At 39.5% G+C, this 23,715-nt stretch overlaps 2 long non-coding RNA genes across 4 annotated transcripts; one reads left to right on the top strand and one right to left on the bottom strand.

Moving 5' to 3' along the window:
- Positions 1 to 971: 971 nt before the first annotated feature.
- LOC136242416 (uncharacterized) lies at positions 972 to 23,664 on the bottom strand. 2 transcript variants are annotated; one of them, XR_010694547.1, is made up of 5 exons: positions 23,103 to 23,664; positions 6,618 to 6,762; positions 5,341 to 5,543; positions 2,975 to 3,084; positions 972 to 2,726 (listed from the first exon to the last, which is right to left on the bottom strand). It is a non-coding gene; the product is annotated as an uncharacterized lncRNA (long non-coding RNA). The 2 variants fall into 2 exon arrangements; XR_010694548.1 differs by lacking the exon at positions 6,618 to 6,762.
- LOC136242962 (uncharacterized) lies at positions 13,308 to 22,653 on the top strand. Of its 2 annotated transcripts, none has more exons than XR_010694687.1 (4): positions 13,308 to 13,586; positions 20,682 to 20,735; positions 21,386 to 21,722; positions 21,892 to 22,653. It is a non-coding gene; the product is annotated as an uncharacterized lncRNA (long non-coding RNA). The 2 variants fall into 2 exon arrangements; XR_010694686.1 differs by having other exon boundaries at positions 13,310 to 13,586; positions 21,590 to 21,722; positions 21,892 to 22,648.
- Positions 23,665 to 23,715: the final 51 nt, after the last annotated feature.

Below are 23,715 nucleotides of genomic sequence, written 5' to 3'. Positions count from 1 at the left end.
TATAGGTCTCTATGTATAGGTCTCTGTCTTTGCAGTTAGAAAGCTAAACAAAGTCATGAAGAGTTGCTTTAGTACTGTTGTAGATATATTATAATCCGGATTACCTCCTTAATCCAGAACTCGGTACCAGTACCTGCAAGGATACTGAAAAAGAGAATCAGAAATTTAACACTAAGAATGTATCCTCAAGTGTCAGATATCTAACAATGCTCTTATGTAACATCACAGATGCATTTGTGTGTGGTGAATAATTATTGACCATAATGTATTACCTTGTGAGATCATCTACATCTATTATTCTGAAACTGGTGACAAGTTGGGGTACTTTCAATTCAAATTGATGACCAGTAATGGAGGTATTGTATGTGAAACAATTGTTTGCTTAGGATACAGAGGAAAATTGTCAACATCAATGTTACCGCAAGAGATGGTTGTCCCAGTGGATGGTATATAGAGCTACTCACTTAGCTTCAGTTATCAATGCAATGATTTAAGTATTAGTGTTTGTTCCTCTACCTTAAGCTTCTTCTCCACTAATGCAACTAGTGTGTGGGATATTAGCTAGCTCAGGAATTTCAAAAATTTTATGCTAATTCATACATGTTTACTACTAACAGGTATAGCTACAACATCACTCAGTAAAATAATTAAGTCAATTTGTAGGTAACTTATTGCACACATTTGAGTGCAGGGAATAATTGTACTCATTACGTACCAGCATTTTGTACTCCAATTAGCAATTGCCTACTAATCACATATAGAGACCACCTTGTAGTGCACATCTATCCAACTGTCTGACCATAATAATTGACCACTCTAGTTGATGTACTTAAAAGGCTTCATGTCAACAATCTTGCCATTAGCTACTCCCAAAATAAACACTTGTTAGTAACACTTAGAGGTTTCTATTGTCAGTTTATTTGATTAGCTATTTATTATTTCATTTAACTATATCATGAAGTTTTATGAACACACACACACACACACACACACACACACACACACACACACACACACACACACACACACACACACACACATTAAAAATTATAGCTATAGTATTGAGCAGCTCAATAATATGTTTGACCACTTTAGTCACAAAGCCAGTCATTGAAATACTCTTGCTATAGCCAGTGCTGGTTTATGTACTGCAGCAAATTTTTTATCAGCTTCTGATACATCCTTGCAGTCATTATCATCAGGTGATGCTGCAGAAGAGCCATCTGTTACTTCCAATATATTGGTGGAATTCTTATTCTCAACAGATGAATTAGCTGCAGTGGAAAATTTAGCTGTTGTTTCAAAACAATCATTTTCCAGTTCAGTAACGTCTTCTAGTAGGGGTTTAGTGTTCATTAATGTGCAACTAGCACAAGTTTTTAGTGCACTTTTCTTTGTGCTTGAAGAATCCTTTGACTTTGATGACAGAGTATGATCTGACTGTGACATTGGAAATTCACTGTGATATGGGTTTTTGCTCATCCTGCTCATTCTTTGACCAATTGCATGGATACTGATGGGCTGTATTTCTGAATAACTACTACTTAATGAAGTTTCTGATAGATTTTTCATTACTTTTGTTTTTGTTGGCTGATAATAAAACAGCCCTTTGCTACTTTTGTTTTGGACTTAGTGGTTGATCAGAGTTGGCAAGACGTGACTGTTTTTGGGCTTGCAATACTACATCAGCCATATTTTGAGGTTTCTTACTAATTCGGAAAGAAACATATCTTGAAGCAAGTTGGAGAGCACGTTGCTTGACATTTTGAGAAACTTCTGGCTGTACCAGTTTAATGTTCTGATCTTTAGACACTTCACGAGCTACATTGACACGTTCTAGTAATTGTTTTTGTCTAAAGCGCAAATCTGCTGGTGTACTTGGTGTGGATGTAGTGCTAATAGCTGCTGGAGAAACAGTTTCACATTGTTGGCTCTAAGAAGTTGACTTAGGTAAACTAGGATCAATTCTTGGCACTGTAGTAGAAGTACTAAGATTCTTTTGCATTGAATCACTCAGTCTGGCAGTTGTGACATTTGGTGTGTCAGGTTTCCAGATTACATGAAAATTCATCATCATTGAGAAACTTACTCTGGAAACGTGATGTACGATGTTGAAGATGCAAATCTTTAGGTTTTCGAGAAAATCGCTGTCTTGTACTTCTTCTTTGTAGTTTATGATGTGTTTTGCTTCCAGCTTCAGTTGTATCTGTAGATGGTTTTCCTCTCACAAGTAGTTCAAGATTAGAAGAATTCCCTGTTTCTGGTAAACTGAATGAGCTGGCTTGTTTCTTGAATAACTCATGATTGGTGTCTTGTCTACCTTGGGATCCAATAGGGTAGTCTTGTAACTTCTCAAGTTGCAAGTCTGAGCCATTATTATATGTAGTGGTAGGATATGGTTCTTCTTCTTCAACAGTAGGCAAAGATAGCTTACTATGTTGTTGTTTGGAGAAAATGATGCTAGTTGAGGTATTCGTCTTATTGCCACCATTAAATTATTGACCTTGTGCTACAAGAGGAGCTGTGTTTTCTAATTCCATATCATCAAAGTATATTTCATCATCTTCATCAATGTCACTGCAATATTCATCTTGATCGCTATTAGTTGCACTACCAATTTCTGTCATTTGAATGTCACACCCCCTCTCTGTTTACTTTCATTTTCTGTTTCTGTTGGAGATTCAAGTTACAACTGTTGGTCAAAACTAGATATTCTACTGTAAGACCTGGAAAGAAGCAACAGCATCAATGTATTTATCTTTTGTCTTTTATATTAATGTGCAATTAAAATTGACACAGCATTATTTAACATATTAATTTACACATTACTCAGAAAAGTTTACTTTGTATTTTCAGGACCTACAAGGAGGTTGAAAACTTGTATAGCAGGGAGTAACTTAGTGGACACCATTTCTATACAAACTCATTATAGTGACCAACTCAAACATATATTACTGACATGGCAATATCTTACTTAAAGAATATAGCCTGAAGTCGCCGAAGTGCAGGACTAAAGTTGGCATGTCTGATCCACATTGCTATCACTGCTAGTATGAGGTAACCAACTGTCATCAACAGCAAAATCTGATGAAAAATTATACAACATCTACTACAGTAGTACATTTACAGCTATAAAACATACTTTATCTACTACAAACGCACATTACTTATACAAACTCATGAATTTATAGTACACTTTATAAGATATACATACATTACATGTATATGTGTATACTAGGGACATGTACAAAGGATCAAAGCCTATATAGTCAGAATCTTGACAACAAAACTGTTAGCAGAAAATTCTACACCAGGACAACTGACATTCTAGGCAAGCACCTAAATGAACCACACAACTTGGGATCTAGAATTGTCTCCGCATTCAACCTAACATGACTTTAATAAAAATAACCTTAAACGCAAACAACTACAAAGATGTGATACAATGTGTCAAGGGTGACAAATGTGGGCTGTTCAATTCCTGTGTTATATAGATTCTCATGTGGGCACTTATAAAAATTAGTTCAACATGCAACCACTCTCAATGAATGTATTTCTACACTATTTCAAGTTCACTTGATTCTTCTACTGCAGATAGATACTAAAACTCAGCAGCTAAGTCATCAGGAAATTACTGAAATTTACAGTGACTGCACTAATGCTTATTGAGGAAGTTGTAGCAAGAGCAATAATCTGCATCTTGACTAGCACTGTTATCAGGCATAAGACTGTAAGTGCACAACTACTACAAGCTGCTGTGTTTGTGAGCTCACTATATATATACTGCACTTCAATCCACTGGCAAAGTTACATAAAAATTTGAACATTGCCTTTTTCATTTTTAAAAATCAGTACACATGGTGGTGAGTAGTGCAGCCAAGAAAGCTGGCACACCATACCATGTTGTGCATAGGCTCCATGGTCCCTTCTCAAAATTACACAATTTTTGTAATTGCTCTCCACTTTTGGTACCCCACACACCAAATCTAAGCAAAATCATCTTATACACAGATAGGCTTAATTTCTTCATTCTAACATTTTTTTTTGCAGGGTCTTTCTTCATTTTTTGCATACTTTACAAAACCAGTATAAACACAAATTTGTACCTCAACTGCTGTGAAATTTGGCATACATTTAGAGGTGAATTCATGGATTGTTTTAATGGTCACAGAGTTGTGGATGATAATTTGCATCAGAAGACAGATTTTTTTTGTTACGCCTACATGGGAATGATTGATAAACTAATGCATCTACAAAGTTTAACGGCAAAATATCACACATGTCTACTACACTTCAATGTACAATAGCTTGGACCATCTGCGAAATTCAAAATTGCTGATATGTGTAGCTTTTCCTAAACAGTTACAATGTCCTAGACTATATGCAAGTCTTTAGTTTACTGAACATTCACTGTTACATGCAGAGCGGGGTTGGTGTCAAGGTGTAGTCCCCAGTGGAGACATAACACTCCAGCTCATTTCCTGCGCAGTTTGAGTCAAACTCCTTTAACAGTAGATAAGAAGTTGAGGAGAAACCATAGTAGTTAGGATTAACAAAGAACAACCAACGATACCTGTGTACAGATACCTGTAGGTATGAACAGAACTAAATAAGTTTTCCTTACAAAAAGAATTTATACAAATAGTGCACGTATACCCCTGTATGTGACCCAGTTTCAAGTATTTGGTGTATTGTGTAGCTTACCAATGGTTGAAGCTACATGTGCCAAATTTTCACACATTTTATGTATACTCAGCAATATTTTTGGCATAGTTACATATGTGTTTGTAAGTGTGATATTAATGTTTTCTTAATATTGTGAAATAATGCACAAGTTGTCATTAATTCTAAAATAATCACAATAACCTTCAGATTGAGCTACCTTAATGAATATACCAGAGAGTGACACTTCAGTCACCCTACAGGTAATAAGGATCTGATTTATATTATACTGCATGTGATCTGCTGAATAAAAACCCAACTAGTTGGCATTTTTCTTGAATTCATATTATGGTTTCTTAGCTACATGTCTAGAAGGATACATTGATGATCTGTTAAAGTTTCAGCTTTATTATTGAATGCAATTCTATAACAACTATACTGAAAATAAACTAAAAGCCATCAGAAGTCATGAGTACAAAAATCTATGGAATTTGGATTTGTTTCATCTTCACCGTGACTCAACAAATTCATGATGGTATAGTGTTACAAGCAAGCAAGAAGGCTATTAAAGCTTAGAAATGGTGAAGCCACATTTTACTCCAATGTAAACAAGCACATGTATCTAGAGTTTTTGTGTAAGCCGTACATGTCATTCTAGAGTCTACATCATCAACTCACCAAGGAGGCATGGATTCACGGGGTATAAAGAAGCCACTAGTAAATCCAGCTACTGAACTAATCACTGGTGACAGGCGGAATGCTATACTGGGAAATGCACAGAGTACAAATATTAGTAGAGCAATCCATGTCTGGTTGAGAGCCATATTGAAAACTAACACTTGTAGATAAACTTCAAAACTGTATGATGACATCAATATTACCTAAAATAGGGAATATCAATAACAATGTTTGTTCATACACGCACATACACATGTACACACACTCGCACACACACTCGCAAGCACGCATGCACACACGTACACAAACACATGCACGCACGCACACACACACACTGTAAAGCAATTGAATTAAAGTCGCCAGCTGATCATGTGATTAAGGGTATTAAAGCTATATAGACTAAAGTTCATACATGCCATATAAAGTTGTATCACATACAGTAATAATCACGTGTGCCTAACAGTGAGAGAAACATTTTTGGGCATACACACATGTCAGTCTATACAATAGAGTAGATACTGTCAAGCAGTGAATAGAATACATTTAACTGAACCCATTTGGCTTATCACAGCTACTTTTTAGGAAAATATTCACCACTCAGGCTGAAATGTTGTCACAAGTCACCCAAATGTACAGTAACCCCACCCTTAAAAATGTTTAAAACCAAAAAAATGTCAGTCCAGCAGTCCATTCCAGTATTCCAGTCCAGTAATTATAGTATGTACGCGTTAAGCTGAATCCTCAAAAACATTAAATAACTCATGGATGGAATTACACACAATCTTGAAATTTGGCTCATTTGTATAACTGCTTGACCTGCTAAAATGTTTCAAAACAATTTCATTCAAATATCCAACACAATATTTACTGCTAATCAAAATGTTCACCATACATTTCCTATGGGAAGCCATAAAAGTGTGATATCCATTGTCACCCTTTCCCAAACTTGCATTGAAGTCAAGCCACATGTGTCTGTTGTTGTCACCTTTGATGTCACCACTAATCATTTGATTGGCTGAAATGTTACTTTTCTTGAGCATCCAATTTTTATCTTTAGCTGTTTTTCAGGATTCAGCACAACTTGTACATACTATAGACACTACTGTACGAGCATATACCAATTACTCAAATTCCTTCATCAGTTAACAGAACGATTGTGTGCTATGTTACAGGATGTTGACTCACTTACAAATTTAAAAAAATTGTTTACCAAATGGCTGAGAGAGATGCTGTTTAGAATCTGTGGGCCTAGTTTGTATTCGCGAATAACACTGTACCTTGCAATCCAGAGCAACAATTGGAAGCTTAGATTATCCAGTTTAAAAGCAAATGGCACCATTATTTGTTGCATTTGATTGTGACATGTATGAGAGAATCATTCCTAGTCATCTGGCTGATCTCCAACAGTATCCACCCAACATACTACAGTGTTTGGAAACAAGAGGAGATTTACTGTTAGTATTACAGGCAAACATTACTATTCTGTGACATTTGATGAGACACATGAAATGTGTGTTAATAAAGATATGAAAAGAGCTGTAATACACCCCACCCTCACATATTTATAAAAAAACCTCTTCGTTTTAAAATGATCATATCAAAGAATTCAACAACCTGATAGACGAGTTGCTTCCTGAGAAACATGACAAGCTTATTAGCAGCACAATTACTGATGGCACACCATCTGCTAAACACACAGAAGAAAATATTCAAAAACTGTGCTTCAAAATTAATGCCAATAAGCTGATGAGCATTCAGAATGGGGCTGATGAGTGTTTAGAATAGGGCACTCATAAATGTGTTCAGTGGGCAAGTAGCCACTCCAGAACAGACTGTCAATATGTTAGAGACATTGGACAACAGGCATTCAGACAATATGTGGACACCAGGACACTTCAAACACCAAGTCATGCAAATACACCACTTTGACATCACAAATTAAGTTACAATGGTACAATGAAAACAAAACGATTAAATGTTCAATACTTTGCCTCAACAGCCAGTGATCAAGAGATGTGCAACAAGGCTAACTAGCTACATGTATACTGGTGAGGATCTGTGTGTCAAGGGCCAGTGTGTACTTAGCTGTTGTGGACAGGACTTACCCTATCTTTGTGGTAGACACCAACCAAGATCTGGTTTTGGGTCTGAAAGCCTCACAAGACTTGAACATCATTAAAATAGTCCACAACATAATCAAATCCCCAGAGTACTACACCTGTACCTAATAAAATATCCTGCTGTGTTCAATAGATTAGGATGTCTGAGCAAGCCATACCACGTTAAGTTGACTCCATGGCACAACCCGTTATCACCCCAGTCAGAAACCATCCTGTGGCTCTCACAGATCGCTTGAAGGTAATGCTGGATGAAATGGAAAGAATGAATGTGATAAGAAAATTGATCAACCAACAGAATAGGTAAACTCACTAGTAGTGGTGGAAAGCTGAAAACAAAGAAGCTTAGAATTTGCTTAGACCCGAGGCCTGGCGATTCAGAGAGAGCATTTTGAAATCCTACACTGGATGACATAGCAACAAGATTAAGTGGTGCAACAGTTTTTCAAAGCTTGATGCATATCATGGTTACTGGCAAGTACCCTTAGACAACACCAGTCAACTACTCACAACATTGAACAGTCCATTTGGACTCTATTACTTTATGAGAATGCCTTTTGGCATCAAATCAGCACAAGAAGTGTTCCAGAAGTGCACCAGCCAGATATTTGGTGACCTTCCAGGTATCAAGACAGATATTGACGACATCTTAGTCAGGGGAGCTAATGCTGAAGAGCATGAGCAACATCTTAATGCTGTTTTGAAAAGATGTGACAACATTCACCTTACTTTGAATAAGGAGAAGTGTCAGTTTGGTTTGTCTGAAGTGACTTACATTGGTCACAAGTTAACTCCTCAAGGGGTTCACCCAGATCCAGAAAAGGTGAAAGCAATTTGAGATACGCTGCCGCAAGCAGATAAGAAAGGTATTGAGCACCTGCTGGGGGAACTATCAACTACCTTGCTAAGTTCATTCCAAACATGTCCACCGTGACACAGCCAATACGAGATTTGTCAAAGAAAGATAATGTGTTTGGATTGCAGTCATCTCAAAGGCTTCCCTTTGCTAAGATCAAGGTTATCCTATCAGCAGCACCTGTTCTAGCTTTTTATGATGTTTCAAAGCATGTGGTCATCACCTGTGATGCCTCCAAGTCAGGCCTGGGAGCACTACTGTTACAATGGCACTATCAGATGCGGAAACACAGTATGCTCAGATTAAAAAAAAAAAAAACAGCTACTAGCAGTGGTGTTCACTTTCAATAAGTTTTACCAATATTTGTATGGTAAAGATGTAGTTGTTGAGTCAGATCACAAGCTACTGGAGATGATAGCTAAAAAGGCATTAGCAGCAGCACCACCACAATTGCAACGTATGTTATTACAACTGCAACAATACTCTGCAGTTCAAGCCAGGCAAGGACATGGTTCTAGTAGATACTTTGTCCCATGCATACATATCTGATGAAGTAGATAATGAGCTAGAAAAAGAGTTGGAATGTGCTGTACACTTAATGGTTAGTACTGCTCCAGTAACAGATGCAAAACTGAGTCAACTTAACCAAGAGCCGACTAAAGATGATTCCATGACCATTTTATGCTCATCAAAACGCAATGGCTAGCCCCACAAGATATCACAGGTTCCCAAAGAAATGAGGGAATTTTGGAATTTTGGTGATGAACTCACTGAAGCTGATGGCCTGATTCTGAAAGGGGGAAGACTAGTGATACCAGCAACGATGAGAAAAGAAATTCTAAACAAGGTTACATGTGAGTCATTTAGGCATTGTGAAGTGTAAGCTAAGAGCATGAGATATGTTTTGGCCTGGCATGGGTAAAAAAATTGAAGAAATAATTTCCAAGTGTGGCACCTGCCAGGAATATCGAGCCTCCAATCCAAAAGAGCCTATGGTTACTAGCCAAGTTCCAACAAGGCCATGGGAGATGGTTGCCACAGATTGTTTGCATGGAATGGCAGTAACTATCTAGTTGTAGTTGTTTGCTGTAGATTTTTTGAAGTGGCCAAGTTATGCGACACAAAGAGCCAAACAATTGTGACAAATTCTTAAAGTGATTTTTGCAAGACATGGAATTCCAAGTATAGTTCGATTTGACAATGGACCACAGTATTCAGCAAACGAGTACAAGCAATTAAGCACTCAACAGGGCTTTACTCATGTAACCACTAGTCCTTATCATAACCAGTCCAATGGGCTGGCTGAGAAACAGTACAGACAGCTAAGAGATTGTTGAACAAAGCAAAGAGAGAGAGGGCGCTGATCTGTACCTGGCATTGCTAGAATATAGGAAACAATATTGGTTCACCAGCCCAATAGTCCATGAGCAGAAGGTTACAATCAATAGCCATCAGTGGTAGAACCCAGAAAGGTACTCTAGCAGCTTGAACACCAGCAGTCACTAAACTTGATACTGAGTCCAGTGATGACCCAGAAGTGGCAACTGAGAGTACACCAAAAACTGAGTTACAGCCCTACAAAGTACAGTAACAACAGAAAGATTGATTTGTACAGCAAGTATAGGAAAAAATAAAATACAGGTGCTTACTGAAAAGGTTGCAATGGGTAAGTTTTTTTGCTTTACTTCATTGCAGACTACGATAAAATTAGACCACTGATTTGAAGTGATGAAGCCTACTGCACTGAAACCAAACTTCTCTTGAGTAGGCAAAAAGATGACATCCAGGTTTTCACCATATCACAAGGATATTTGAATATTTTTGATATAAACAAATATTTTATTTTACCCATATGAAGAGTCCATATGTAATCAATGATTTTTTTATAAATTAAATTTTGACTTGCACTCTTATGTTGGGTTTCTGCAGATCTGGCCATAATTGTATATTCAACTGACAGATACTTTCATGTTAGTTGACTTAGCATAATTGAGTCAGATCATATCACAGTTGATATCTGTAAATTTTGACTAGTATATTAACAATTATAAATGTAAAAATAAAGTAGGGATCCAAGTGATAAAAAAGTAGTAAAACAAGAGATGAACGATGGTAGCTATTACAGCATAGCTCGGTGGGAAATCCCTACATTGGCATGGCTTGTGTTAATGCCAAAGTAGGGATTTCCCACCGAGCTATGCTGTAATAACTACCATCATCTCTTGTTTCACTACTTTTTATTGCTTGGATCCCTACTTTATTTTCAAATTTATATACTAGTTTGTTTAGTTTTTTGTTAAGGCATACAGCTAGCTGTGAACATGTGACTGTTCTATTAGGGTGATTGCTGTATTAGAGTATCTCGAGTCAGCCTGCAAAGATGTGCGCTTGCCAAAAAAGGGTGTGGTTTCAATCGATTATTAGAGTATCTCGAGTCAACCTTCCAACTTGAAGGTGTGTGATCACTGAAATACAGCTAGCGTAAAAGGGGCGTGTCATCGTGGTTTCAATCAATAGATCAATAATGCATAGAATGAAGAATGGGCGTGATCTTGTGACCTATTGTGAAAGTTCCGGTATGGTATAGCGTAGTCTAAGTACCTTAAATAATCTGGTGGCATCTATTATGCTGCTTAAAGAAAGTGTTGATACGGAAAATTAATGCCTTGATATGGTTTTGTTGGATGAAGAAGAAGACAAGCAGCCTGATTGAAGATAAAAGAAAAGACTAGGTGCAGAGGGCACACATTCGTCAGAACCCCAAAAGGCACATCCTACTGGTGAGTTTGCTATTGTGGCGTAAAATGGTGGCCGTGCATTGCTTCGGTTGGCCTCTAGGCTTGCAACTGTGGTCAGGCAGTCAGTCTAAAATTCAAGTTTTGGCGATTTTTTTAAATTCTGTACCTGGCCACCAGATATCTCTAGGATGATTTTAAAAGTGGAATTTTGGGCAGCATGTAAATATTTCACCTGGATCCCCACTTAAATGGTACAACCGTACTGGGTGATATGAATAATTGTGGAATCTGAATAAGCCTGCTATACAACTGTTACAACTAAATCCCACCTCAGATTAAAGGATAAAATCTGCAACAGTTGAGATTACTACCTTGAGCCCATAAACATGTTTTCTACATAATGGTGTATGCATATCTATCTGCTGCATTTCTACACATGATACCTATCTGATACCAATTCACAGAAACAAGGTCGATATAACTGATAACCAATCTGATTATTGGTACACCTCTAATAGTGATATTTCAATACAATACTTGATCTATAATTATTAGCACCAACAGCTTATATACTGTACTCACTAGTGCTGGGAGGGATTGAAATTTAGCAGATGGTATACCTTCCATAAAACCTATGACCATATTACTAAATATCACAGTAAAAATATAAAAGGCATTAGTATTAAAGTAACTGTCATTTACCTCAATAAAAGCACCAAATACCCATGGTAGCTCAGCAAGCCTCAGGTACAAATTACCACAAACTTGTTTACATTGTCTGGTTAGCTGGCTACATCACCACCTGCCTACAAACATTGTCACATGTCTGGTTACCCTCTAAACATGGGATGAAGCAAACCCACAGGGAGGCCATAATGCCCAGATGGTATAACAGTATTATTAAAAAAAATAAAAGCAGGCAGTATTTAGATGATCTGTCATCACAAAATATAAATAATGGCAGTGTTAGTGTGGGGACTTTGTATAGGGAGGTGTATTGGACAGGGTAGCATGCAATAACAATAACTGTTTGCACAGCTGGAGAGGTCAAGACACAGCTAAAGAACTTAAAAGATTATAGCTACCTGGTGAACTGGGGGAATACACTGGTAATGTGATGTACCCTGATGAATACTCTGCACAAAGAGAAGTGGATGGTTAGTTGAATGTTGTACAGGTACTACTGTACAGGCTATGTCCACATACACTTTCATAAATACAACTACTTATGAATACTAATGCTTTGCTGTACTGGCATTACTAACAAATAATAGTCCAATAGTTGAGTGGTATCGGGAATTTACAGTTTTACCAATACAAGTCCGATATCACCAAAATTAATGGTGATACTGTGCATCACTAAAAACCATTTATAATACGTGAGTAGGGTTACTGTTAGTAATCTGTGTACTGTCTAGTTTTGCTCATAGCCATGATCTTTAGAGGCCACCATGCAGTGCTATAGAGAGCTTGCATACGAAGCGCGGGCTTAACAACAGTTGCTAGGTCAGCCATGTTTGAGGGCAAAATGCATGCTACAGCTGTTCTCAATGGTTTAGCGTAGTACAGAACATGTTCATTAGGCTAGTCACTTGTATAAACTAGTAGTCAAAATCCCACAAAGCACTATAATTCATGAGAAATCTACTGAAAATTAATATTACTCTTGTATGTTAAACCTAGTTTTGATATTTATTATAACCTTATCCTAGCGTCTGGCAGTGATACTCGTTGTGCGTAGCTTGTGATGGCAAACCAAGAACGTACCTCGGAACGTACCTCGGAACGTACCTCGGAACGTACCTCGGAACGTACCTCGGAACGTACATCGTCACAATTAGTCCCATTGAAATTTGCCCTCAACTATGGCTGAGTAGCAACTAGGGACCCGCCGATTATGCTCATTATTTTACCTATTATGCTATGCTGCACTGCTCAATATTTACCTATTATGCTCAATGTTTTTACCTCAGTTCCCATGTTTTTCTAATAACTTTGCACTTTATGGAAAAACAGTAAGTGGTTGAAGTACAGACTGTAAATCCTTGCTTGTCAAAATGCATGTCACAGAAAAGATCGATATACTCTAATAGAACAGTCAGCTACCTGATAACTTTAGAGTTACTGACTGTTCTATTAGAGTATATCGATCTTTTTGTCGGATATGTATTTTGATAAGCAAGAATTTATAGCATTGCACAAGTTTTCTGCCCATTCAGTCGAAACGCAACCGTCAAAAAAACGGGCGATTTTAGTTGCACGCGCAATTTACAAGAAGTTCAAAATGGCGTTTTCGACAGGCCACGCGAACGAGAGAAATGGCGTTCAACCAGTAAATTTCTGGCAGATTTTCGAATAAAAGCAGTTGAAGAGATGATTTATGAAGATAATTATGCCGTTTATTTAATCTTGAAACGTGTGGGCTGGGAGTATTTCAGTGTTAGAACTGAACAAGAATTTTACTACTCCCGATTTCACTTTGCTGTGGATAAACGAAAAAGAGTGCACAAAATCTGAGTCAACGAAAGTGATAAGGTTTGTATGGAGCACGTGTAGTAGCTGTATGAAACTGTATACATTTGTGAAACGAATTTGTACTCCGTTAATATAGAAGAGGTTGTTATTCAGTATCTTGTTATACACAATAAACCATACACCACAGTGCCATAAGGTGTTAAACAACTTTTGTGGATTGCCAAAATGTAAAAGTAACTTTTTTGAAAGAAATTTTTGTAGTTCAGATATAGATCTCTCAATTGTGAAAATGTCTCTGTAAAATACACTAAGAATCGTTCTAGGGGCTTCACTACTGGTTCGCGTCTAACACGAGGTTCAACAACTGTTCATCACGCGATGTCAACCAAAAGTACACGTGATACATTACATAATCCCTATAGATATCCTACACTCCCCCCATTGACCAGTTGGTCAATAAGGGATACTGTTCTAAATGAAATAGGTGTTACAATATCAATGCATGTCCTACCATGTGTGCATGTGAGTCAGTCTGTATCATCACTCATAACAGCTCTAATGAACTCATTAGCCTTCCGTGCTGCAGCTCTCTTTGGCCTGTTTGTGTTAGGTGTACGTACCTGCTGAACTGCCAGATCTGAACCAGTGTTCGGTGTCTCATCAATCCTTCTATCAGTCTCAAGCACATTCATACCAGATTCAGCAGTATCATCTCTATTACAGTCCACTTCCAATGGGTACATATACTGTAGTGGTCTCCTTAAAATGTTACTGCCAGACTCCCCAGAGGGCAACTGCAATACAGCACCTCTAACTTGGCCATCTCTACTTCTCAATATTTGCTGCACTCTTGCCAATTTCCACAACCCCCTGAGTTTACTATCACTCCGTAGCAGCACAACTTCACCAACCTTCGGCTCTCTATTCTTAACACCACTCTTGTCATAACTATGACACTCCCTCAACTGCAGCAAGTACTCAGTTCTCCACCTTCTCCAAAAGTGGTTGAGAGTACAATTAAGGTGCCTCATTCTTTGGTTCACCGTTTCATGACACACATCTACTCGAAACTCACTATCCTTGGTTGGTCTTCGGTAATGAACCGCATCTGGCAAGCTCAATAGTCTTCGTCCGGTCATCAAGTGAGAAGGTGTTAATGGCTCTTCAATATCTTCTGTCGATACGTAAGACAATGGTCTGGAATTTAATATCATTTCTACCTCTGTCAGGGCAGTCAGCAGCTCATCATAGGCTAGCTTGGCCTTACCAATTGTCTTCTTCAAGCAACGTTTGGTGGACTTCACCATACGCTCAAATATGCCACCCCACCAGGGGGCTCTCTCCAAGTTGAAAACCCATTCTGTCTTAAGCCCTGTCAAATACTGTTGCACCTCTCGATCATCTATCACCGATCGTACCGTCTTGGCTGCTGACTTGAAAGTCTTAGCATTATCCGAAATCATCATCACTGGAAAGCCTCGTCTGGCTGTGAACCTCTTAAAACTTTGAATAAAGGCTTCAGCAGTCATTCAAGGAACTATTTCTAGGTGTACTGCTCTGGTCACACAACAAGTGTACAAGCAGATCCAGACCTTGTTATTTGTGTTGATTCCTTTATCCTTGATGTATAGAGGTCCTGCCAGATCAACACCAGTATATGAGAATGCAGGGGCCTCTCTTACTCTAAAGTCAGGTAGTGGGGGTGCTGGCGGTACTGGATATGGCTTACATTCTGTCTTACGACAAACTGTGCAGTTGAGTAGCACTTGTCTAACAAACTGCCTACCTCTGGCAATCCAAAACTTTGACCGTATTTCCGTCAAGGTTTCCTTGACGCCATTGTGGAGTACCCTCTTGTGCGCATTCTCAACCACCAACTGTGTGAAACGGTGCTCCTTGTCCAACAATGCGGGGTACCTTGTGCAGTACGGGACTTGCGCATTGTCAATCCTCCCCTTACACCTCCAAACTCCACTATCTAAGAAGAGGTGGAACTGCTGTTCCCAGGCTCGGAAACTCTTGTGCTGCAGTAAGCTCCCTTGGGATTCCTTCACCCATAGATCTTCAGCTCTCATCAGTTCAGAGGTCGTCAATTCCATTCCATTGTCCATGTTATTTCCCTTCACCTTAAAGAGATTGGCAAACTTGATAACGTAGGCTGTGACCCTTAACAGACGACGCATTTGGCTGAACTTCTCACAATCAACTAACTTCCCAATATTGCACAAGTCCCAAGTGGACGAGTTACATGCGAGATAACAGTGAGTAACTCTCACCTCCTTAGCGCATTCTTCAGGCATACACAGCTCCTCCTCTTCAATAATGAACCTAGTGTCCACAAGCCAATCTGGTCCGTGTCTCCACAGTTTGGATGTCACTAATTCTGTGGGGACAATTCCCCTTGAAGGGAGGTCTGCAGGATTTTCCTGTCCTGGACAATGCTTCCAATACTCTGACGGTACTAATCTCCTCACTTCGTTTACCCTGTTCTCCACAAATGGCTTCCATTCCTTGGTTGTCCCTCTAATCCAATAAAGTGCTACCTTCGAGTCAGTATAACAACATGGCTCTTGCAACAGAAATTCTGTCGTTAGTGCCGCAGAGATGTTAGATATAAGGTTCGCTAGCAATAATGAAGACAGAAGCTCAAGTCTTGGGATCGATAGTTTGCTAGTTGGCGCCACCCGTGTCTTTGATGCCACAAAATTTGCAACTGTGCCAGCACTTCCTTCTATTCTTAGGTATACAACTGCTGCATAAGCTGCTGATGATGCATCACAAAACCCTTGCAGACTGCAGCGGCTCGAGGCCTTATCTAATAGTGTGAAGTAGCATCTGGGGATTGACGTTGTAATTCCTTGGAATCCTGACACTAGTGCTCTCCATTTATCCAGTAAATGGCCTGACAATGGCACATCCCAGTCTACCTTGCTACTACAGAGTTCTTGGAATAGAATCTTAAAGTGAACAATGACAGGGGACACAAATCCAAGCGGATCATAGAACTTCGCTGTCACACCAACAATGTGCCTCTTCGTTGGCTCTATGGTGCTGATCAATATTGCCAGTTCATTGAGGTCAAATAGTAGTTCATCTTGGACATAATTCCACCGCACTCCTAGGATTTTCTGTTCATTGTCTTGTTGCTCTAGCCTTCCCCCCTAAAGGTGTTTGGTGTAAGTCTTGTCTTCTTCCTTAACTGGTCCGCCTTCTGCATCGACTGTAGAATGACTCTCTTTCATATTCATTTTCTGTTGTAAGTTTGCCGAATTGGTGATGAACTTTCTGAGGTTAAAGCCTCCCTCTGACAGTATCTGCTTGGATCGTAAATACAGTTCATATGCGTCATCATCACAATCAGCACCAAAACTTACATCATCAACATACACTGACCTTAGAAACCTCTGTACAAATTCTGGGTGGACATCATTGTACTTCTCGAGATGGTGTCTGATGGTAGCATTTAGGAGGAAGGGACTTGATGATACACCGAAAACAACACGACTGAAACGGAAAGTCAGGACCTTGGGTGTTCTCTCATTGACACTATCCACCCACAGAAATCGGAGGGCATCTCTGTCCTTAGGGCAGACCGAAACCATTAAGAACGCCTTTTCAATGTCTGCAACTAGGGCCACCTTGTGAGACCGGAACCGTACAATAATGTCCATGATCTTCTGTCCAAACTTAGGGCCTGTATACAGACAATCATTCAATGCCGGACCGTCGGTTCTGGCTGAAGCATCATATACCACCCTGAGTTTGGTAGTCTCCTTGTCACTCCTAATGACAGCATGATGGGGTAGATAGTGCACTTGATGACTGGGGGCCTTGAGTTCATCCACTGGTTCAATAATTCCCCTACTTAATTGGTCCTTGATAACTGCATCATACTGACACAGTACACTGGGTGTATGTCTCAAACGTTTAAGCAACCCGCCTAACCTCTTTAGTGCAAGTTCGTAATGATCTGGTAAAGTTGGGTGAGATTGCTTCCATGGGAGAGAGACCTCATACCTCCCATCTCGAAAGGTAATATCTTTCTGAAAGTCTTGATAAACAGATGGCTCGTTCTGCTTTACTCCGAGTGATTCCAAATCCCAAAACTTCTTAAGGGTACGGTCAAGTTCCTGTAAACTATCATCCACAGTGTACACATCCACTAACAAGGTGTGGGTGGTAACAAGATTCACGGGAGTCGCCATACATAATAATCCGTGCACTGGACCAGATAACACCCACCCAAGTTTAGTATTAACTGCTACTGGGCCATCTGCTTCGCGAAGGGTCTGTCCAGTAACTAGCTTCCAATAATGATCACACCCAATCAAGATGTCTATCTCCAAGCAATCCTCTTCGGAACAGTGGTCAGCAAGATCCAAGCGTGATAAGTATTGAAAGGTCTTGCTTGCATGTATCACAGGTTGACAGGAAAGAGGCTCACAGATTGAAGGCACTGACAGCAGAGAAAGCTCAATCATACTCTCATTCTTCGTGTAAAGTCCAATAGAGACCACATCACATAACTGTCTTTCACCCTTGCTGGAACCAAACGTTTTAATTATCATTGACTCGGCTTGTCTTGGTCTCAGAGACAGAGCTTCCTTTAACTTGTCAGTGATGTACGATCTCTGGCTTCCACTGTCAAAGATTAACCGTACATTCCTTGTGCCTTGTGGGTGATCAGGTCTAAAAACCTGGGCTTTAGCAGTTTGCAACAAGACTGGTGTTTTTAAACTTCCACAATAAAGTGAAGCTGTGTCTGATGTGAAGTTGGATGTTGAATTACCAGAGGGCGGGGCTGTCTGAGGTGCTGGGGGATTTCTTGCCCGGTCATGTGTAGTCAGGCCTGAATCGACAGGGGCTTTAGGTACCCGGTTTATAGGTCGTGATGTTTCAGAGCAGATGCTGACATGGTGTCTGCCATTACAATTGCTACACCTTAAACGTGATCGGCAGTCACGGTTCATATGATACTTCTTCAGGCACACAAAGCACCTGCCTGATCTTCTAAGCACAAGTTTTCGTTCAGCCACGTCTGATACTGTTGAACATGAAGCCGAAGCATGTGATTGGCGACAAAAACAGCAACTAACTATTGAAGCTCCACCTCCTGCCATCAGTGCAGCAGTAGTAGGAGGGGGTGCTCTAACTGGCATCTTGTTAAACTTTGCGTTAGTGCCGGATGCTCTCTCTCTAGCTTCTATCTCTCCTTCAATAATCCTCATCAATTCATCCAACTCCCACTGTCTGTCCTTCACTTCACGGCTAACAATGAGGCGTAGCTCAGGAGGAAGTTTGTTCATGAGCACAGACGACAAAAGGCTGCCATAAGAATCTGATTCTATACCCAAGGCCTTCAAGCCTCTAACCTGTGCTTCAATTGAGTCATACAACTGACGGAGAGCCTTAATGTTATTCTGTGAAGCGACAGCATCAAGATTTATCAAAGTGTCCATGTGCTTGGCGATTATCTGCTTCTTGTCGCCAAAACGCTTCTGCAATATAGCAATAGCTCCATCGTAGTTTGTAGCTGTGATTCTCAAACCGGATATTGCCTCAGCTGCTGATCCTTCCACCAAGGAGTTCAAATATGCAAACTTATCGATTGAAGACAAATCCGAATTCTGATGTATTGAGGATTCAAAGGAATCCCAGAACATGGACCATTTGGTCAAGTCACCATTAAACCTTTTTAATGACAATTTTGGTAACTTAACTCGGGTTGTTGCAGTCAGAAGAGTAGGTGGTGGTGGTGGTGTGACAATGGATGAGTGCCCCCTTACTGGTACTTCCTTTGCTGTAATTGCACTTGTTGCATCAATGATTGCCCTCTGTACCTTCTCTTTAAAGACATCGGCCTGATCAATTTCATTTTCTACATCAGTTTCGTCCACCTCATCAAGAATATCAGCATCAAGCTGTTTCACAGTATCTAGCTTTTCTTCAAGCGCTGCCTTACATTGTTTAAGCTTAGTCAAGGTTGACTCCGGGTTGTCCGGGTGTTCTATCGCATCGAGTACCTGTGTGACCATTCTAGTGGCTGACGCTCGATGGCCTCCATGGATTTTCTTCTTACGAGCTAATTCCGCCATGGCTTCTCACAGCTGTACAATTTATTAATAATCTCTACACACTGTTAATTCCACAATATCAATCACGAAACCAGTAGAATAACTAGAGTTCCAATTGACGCCCACTTCAAATCTAGATAAATGAAAAACAGCACACAAATAACCGTTCGGATGAAAAGAATTTACTCGCCTTCCGGGGTACCATTCGCCCGGTACCAAGGATTTTACGTTTCTGGTTAGAAATTTCAACGGCGAGTTCTGGCAGTATCCACTTCAAAGACGTTGAACGGTATCCGTTGGTCGCTGGTTCGCTGGTAAGGCTCGAAGGACCATGTAAAATACACTAAGAATCGTTCTAGGGGCTTCACTACTGGTTCGCGTCTAACACGAGGTTCAACAACTGTTCATCACGCGATGTCAACCAAAAGTACACGTGATACATTACATAATCCCTATAGATATCCTACAGTCTCAGTTGTTCCACACCTTTTGTACATGGACTAAAATCAAGTACAAGTAAAGATTCGCAACAGTGACATCATTATGGACAATCTCCGTTACGGGTTCAGTAGTCAACGGTATCAGCCTCAGTTTACACAAATATAATCTTCATATAAATCTTTAATCATTTAGTTGATACTGAAAAAATTCTCATATCTTGTCTTGGTGCTTAGAAATAGTGCCACAAAAAAATATTGGTGCTATACCTGTGGAACCATGCATAACGATGAAGTTTGAAACAAACTGGCTGTATGCCACCATGATGTGATAACACTCACCCAATGTAAAAGTGATAAGGAAACTAACAAGATAATTCATGAAGAAACAAAGTTGAGTTTGTGAGATAGTCTGGACTCGTAACAAGGATTGCCTGTACATAAAACTATGGGAAAGACATCTCCCTACATTATCTATGATAAAATTTTGTAGATAAGATGCCTGCAAAATCCATACAATCTCTTTATCCCACAAAAATTTTGTGTTACAGTAGTTTCAAAATAATAACCATTACTGCTATCTTAGTTTCACACAGTGGTGTACATATTAAAAATAAATCATCAGTTACAACCTCTTCTACTAGGTCAGACTCTTGCAGTGCAACTGGATTCAGCAACTTGTGATTTCACATCCAATGGTAAGGGCTTCCCATTGCTTACAGCAAATATTGGCAAGTTAGAACATTGCTGTATGTTATGTGGACTTAAATATTGTCCCACGGTAACCTGAATTTTTTTTACAGTCTTTATTTAGACCAGCTGTAGTTGCATTTTTAATGTGTTTTACAATGGTGCTTTACCACTGTACATAATTGCACGGAGCTACTACAGTGTAACCTCTCTATTACGGACATTTTGGGACCTAGAATTTTTGGCCACTTTTTTGCTGTAATATAGAGGTTTTCCTCTTCAGAGGTAAAAAATGTATTAAACAGACCTGTTGGGACCAAGTTTTTGTCCTTATTAGGGAGGTTTTTCTATTAGGTGTCCTTAATTCGGGGCGTTTGTTAAGAGAGGTTCCACTGTATATATATATAATATAATAATACAAATAACTCCTTGAAGTTTTGAATTTGTAATCACTGATAGTTACTCAAAATGGATGATTACCATAAGGCAGGAAATTTTAAATTATAAATACCTTTAAAAGTATGTTTAGATCTACAATTTCTTGATTTTTGAGGACATTTAATTTACCAAAGCTACTGAAATGTAGATTCATCAATTTTTCTTGTCGTGCGGTATCTCTTTTATGAGTCTCTGCTTTACAAACTTTTGTTCCTGTTAGCACCCCCTGATTTAGTATGATGGGCATTGTTGTCTTCTAAACTCTGAATTCGCTGAGAATTGTATTTGCTGGATTTTGATGGTGTGAAATGTACTTTTGTAGCATGTATGTATGTATGTGGGAAATGTCACGGAAGTTTTTTTCATTACTGCTGTAAGAAACTGTATTGTACCCATGTGTACTTGTGACGTTTGTACTGTACAGGTAACCTTGGTTTGTAAATGCTGCCAGAACAAACTGATTGTACCAGATGCAGTGTCGTACCATGATAACTCCATTTTGGAATTAGAAGGCCCTTCTGAAATAACAATGACTTGGATAGATGAAAGTGGCCTTGGTAAGTTGGTCGGTATTGTGAGCTCTCTTTGTGGCTAGCTATCCATTCCTCAATAGATTTTAGTGTGATTTTTTTTTCTTTTGATCAATTTACCTCACATTTAATAATACTACATTCTAACGGCTAGTACATCCAGTTGTATCTTTAATGTACTTTGAAACTATTACAGGATTAGGACTGTAATGGATGACCAGGCCTCTGTGTATCTCCACGACAGGAACAGTATTATGCGGGATTTACCCTGGACACAGTAAGAATGGAGTCCTTAAAGATGGCTGTACCCCAAGCGGTTTCAAGTTATTGCTGAATTTGATGGTACAAACTTTCATCTCTGGTCAACTCGGAGTAGTGGCAGCAGTATTCTGGCACAGGAAGTCTCCACCAGATAACTGTTTTAGAAATTGTTGATTTAAAGTGTGCAAAAGTGCTATTTGTCATCTTACTGTATGCGTAAACAGCAGCCAAAGTGCACAACTTTTTACAACATAATTATCAAGTTTGGGCTTTTGTCTAGTTGTGCAAATTAATTAGCAACACTAATATGGCTTGAAACAAATTGTACCCACACCTCAAAACCACCTTGCCATTACTCACCAACTTTGTTCAGTGCTTTGTAGCTCGTTGCTAACTTACTGTACCTGTCGAATTTGGTTGCTGTGGGAGAGACTAGGACCTGTTGTTGCGTGACCCCCAGTGCAAACAGGAAAGAGCATTGCATCTGGCAGCTACAAGCACTTGTAGTCAGACGGTGTTCTGCAAAGCGTCATGCGTTAATTTTGTGTCAGTATGTGCAGTTCTTTAAATACACCTGCAATAATCTGTGGCTGTCGAGTTGTATGCGTAGGCATGCTTGAAGTCCTGTCAGTCAGTAGTTGTCACTGAAAATCCACTGTTGAACAACTGCGCACGTACATGCTTGTATAACGCATGACGCTTTGCATTGCAAGAACTTGGAAAACCGCAGTAAATACGCGTAATAAAGCGTATTTTTTGATAGTTGCGTTTCGACTGCATTATGCTAGCATTATGCTCGCATTATGCTCAATGCTTTCAGGCACCTATTATGCTCATTATTATGCCAGCATAATCGGCGGGTCCCTAGTAGCAACAGTTGTCAAGCAATTTTTGTACACAAGCTCTCTCAACAACAGAAAGATAACTACAGTACAGGCTCGCCTTTTGTACTGTTCCTTCCCTTGTGGTAAATTGATAATAATACAGTCACTGAATGTAATGCAATCTGTAGTATACTAGGTGTTGTGACGGTGAAGTGCATGGATAACAAACAGGTAGTCTCACGTAGCCAGACCAATCTTTCGGTGGTCTGGCAACGGGGGACTATCAACGACAGGCACGTATCAAAACAAGGTCTCAACTTACCTGGCATAATGAGCTACAGCCACATTACGGAGTGATACCGAGTCCTCACCGAGTAAGAGGCGTTCTTAAGCACCGAGATAAACTTCTAAACGAGAGCCCAGAGTTACGAGTTCCTATACACCCCTGCTATGGCATACGCTTACATCACGTGGTCTCCAATACAAGGGACTTTTATGTGCGAGGTCCGTTTTTTGCGAAAATAGAAACCTGTCGCTACAATAAGTTTGCAACAACATGGAGTACAACACAACAACAAACAGCTAATGCAAATAAACCTTACACTCATCTCTCAGAGAAAGATCTAATGGTCATGAGGCAGAGCCCTCTTGAAAAAAGTGATAGCTATGATTTTGTGTTGTTTAAATACTTTAAAACTTTACTGTTGGGTGGAAGGTAGTAACTGGTGCTTACTTTAAAGGGAGTAGTTACTCCGCTCAGGTTAGCAATTTTTCATCAGCTCAAAGTATAAACCACTTCAAAGTCGGTATAACAATGCCGTAATTGACCACAACTCAACTGCACCATTGTGACACCTCCACTTTGCTGTTTGGTTACCTTTGTAAATTGTTAATTTGATGCTTTTACTGACTTGACATAGCATCTTGCCTATGGG

The sequence above is a fragment of the Dysidea avara genome, chromosome 13 (assembly GCF_963678975.1).
Source record: "Dysidea avara chromosome 13, odDysAvar1.4, whole genome shotgun sequence".
Classification (NCBI taxonomy): Eukaryota; Metazoa; Porifera; class Demospongiae; order Dictyoceratida; family Dysideidae; genus Dysidea; species Dysidea avara.
The sequence above is the reverse complement of the archived record's forward strand: the minus strand, read 5'-3'. Positions and strand labels throughout refer to the sequence as shown.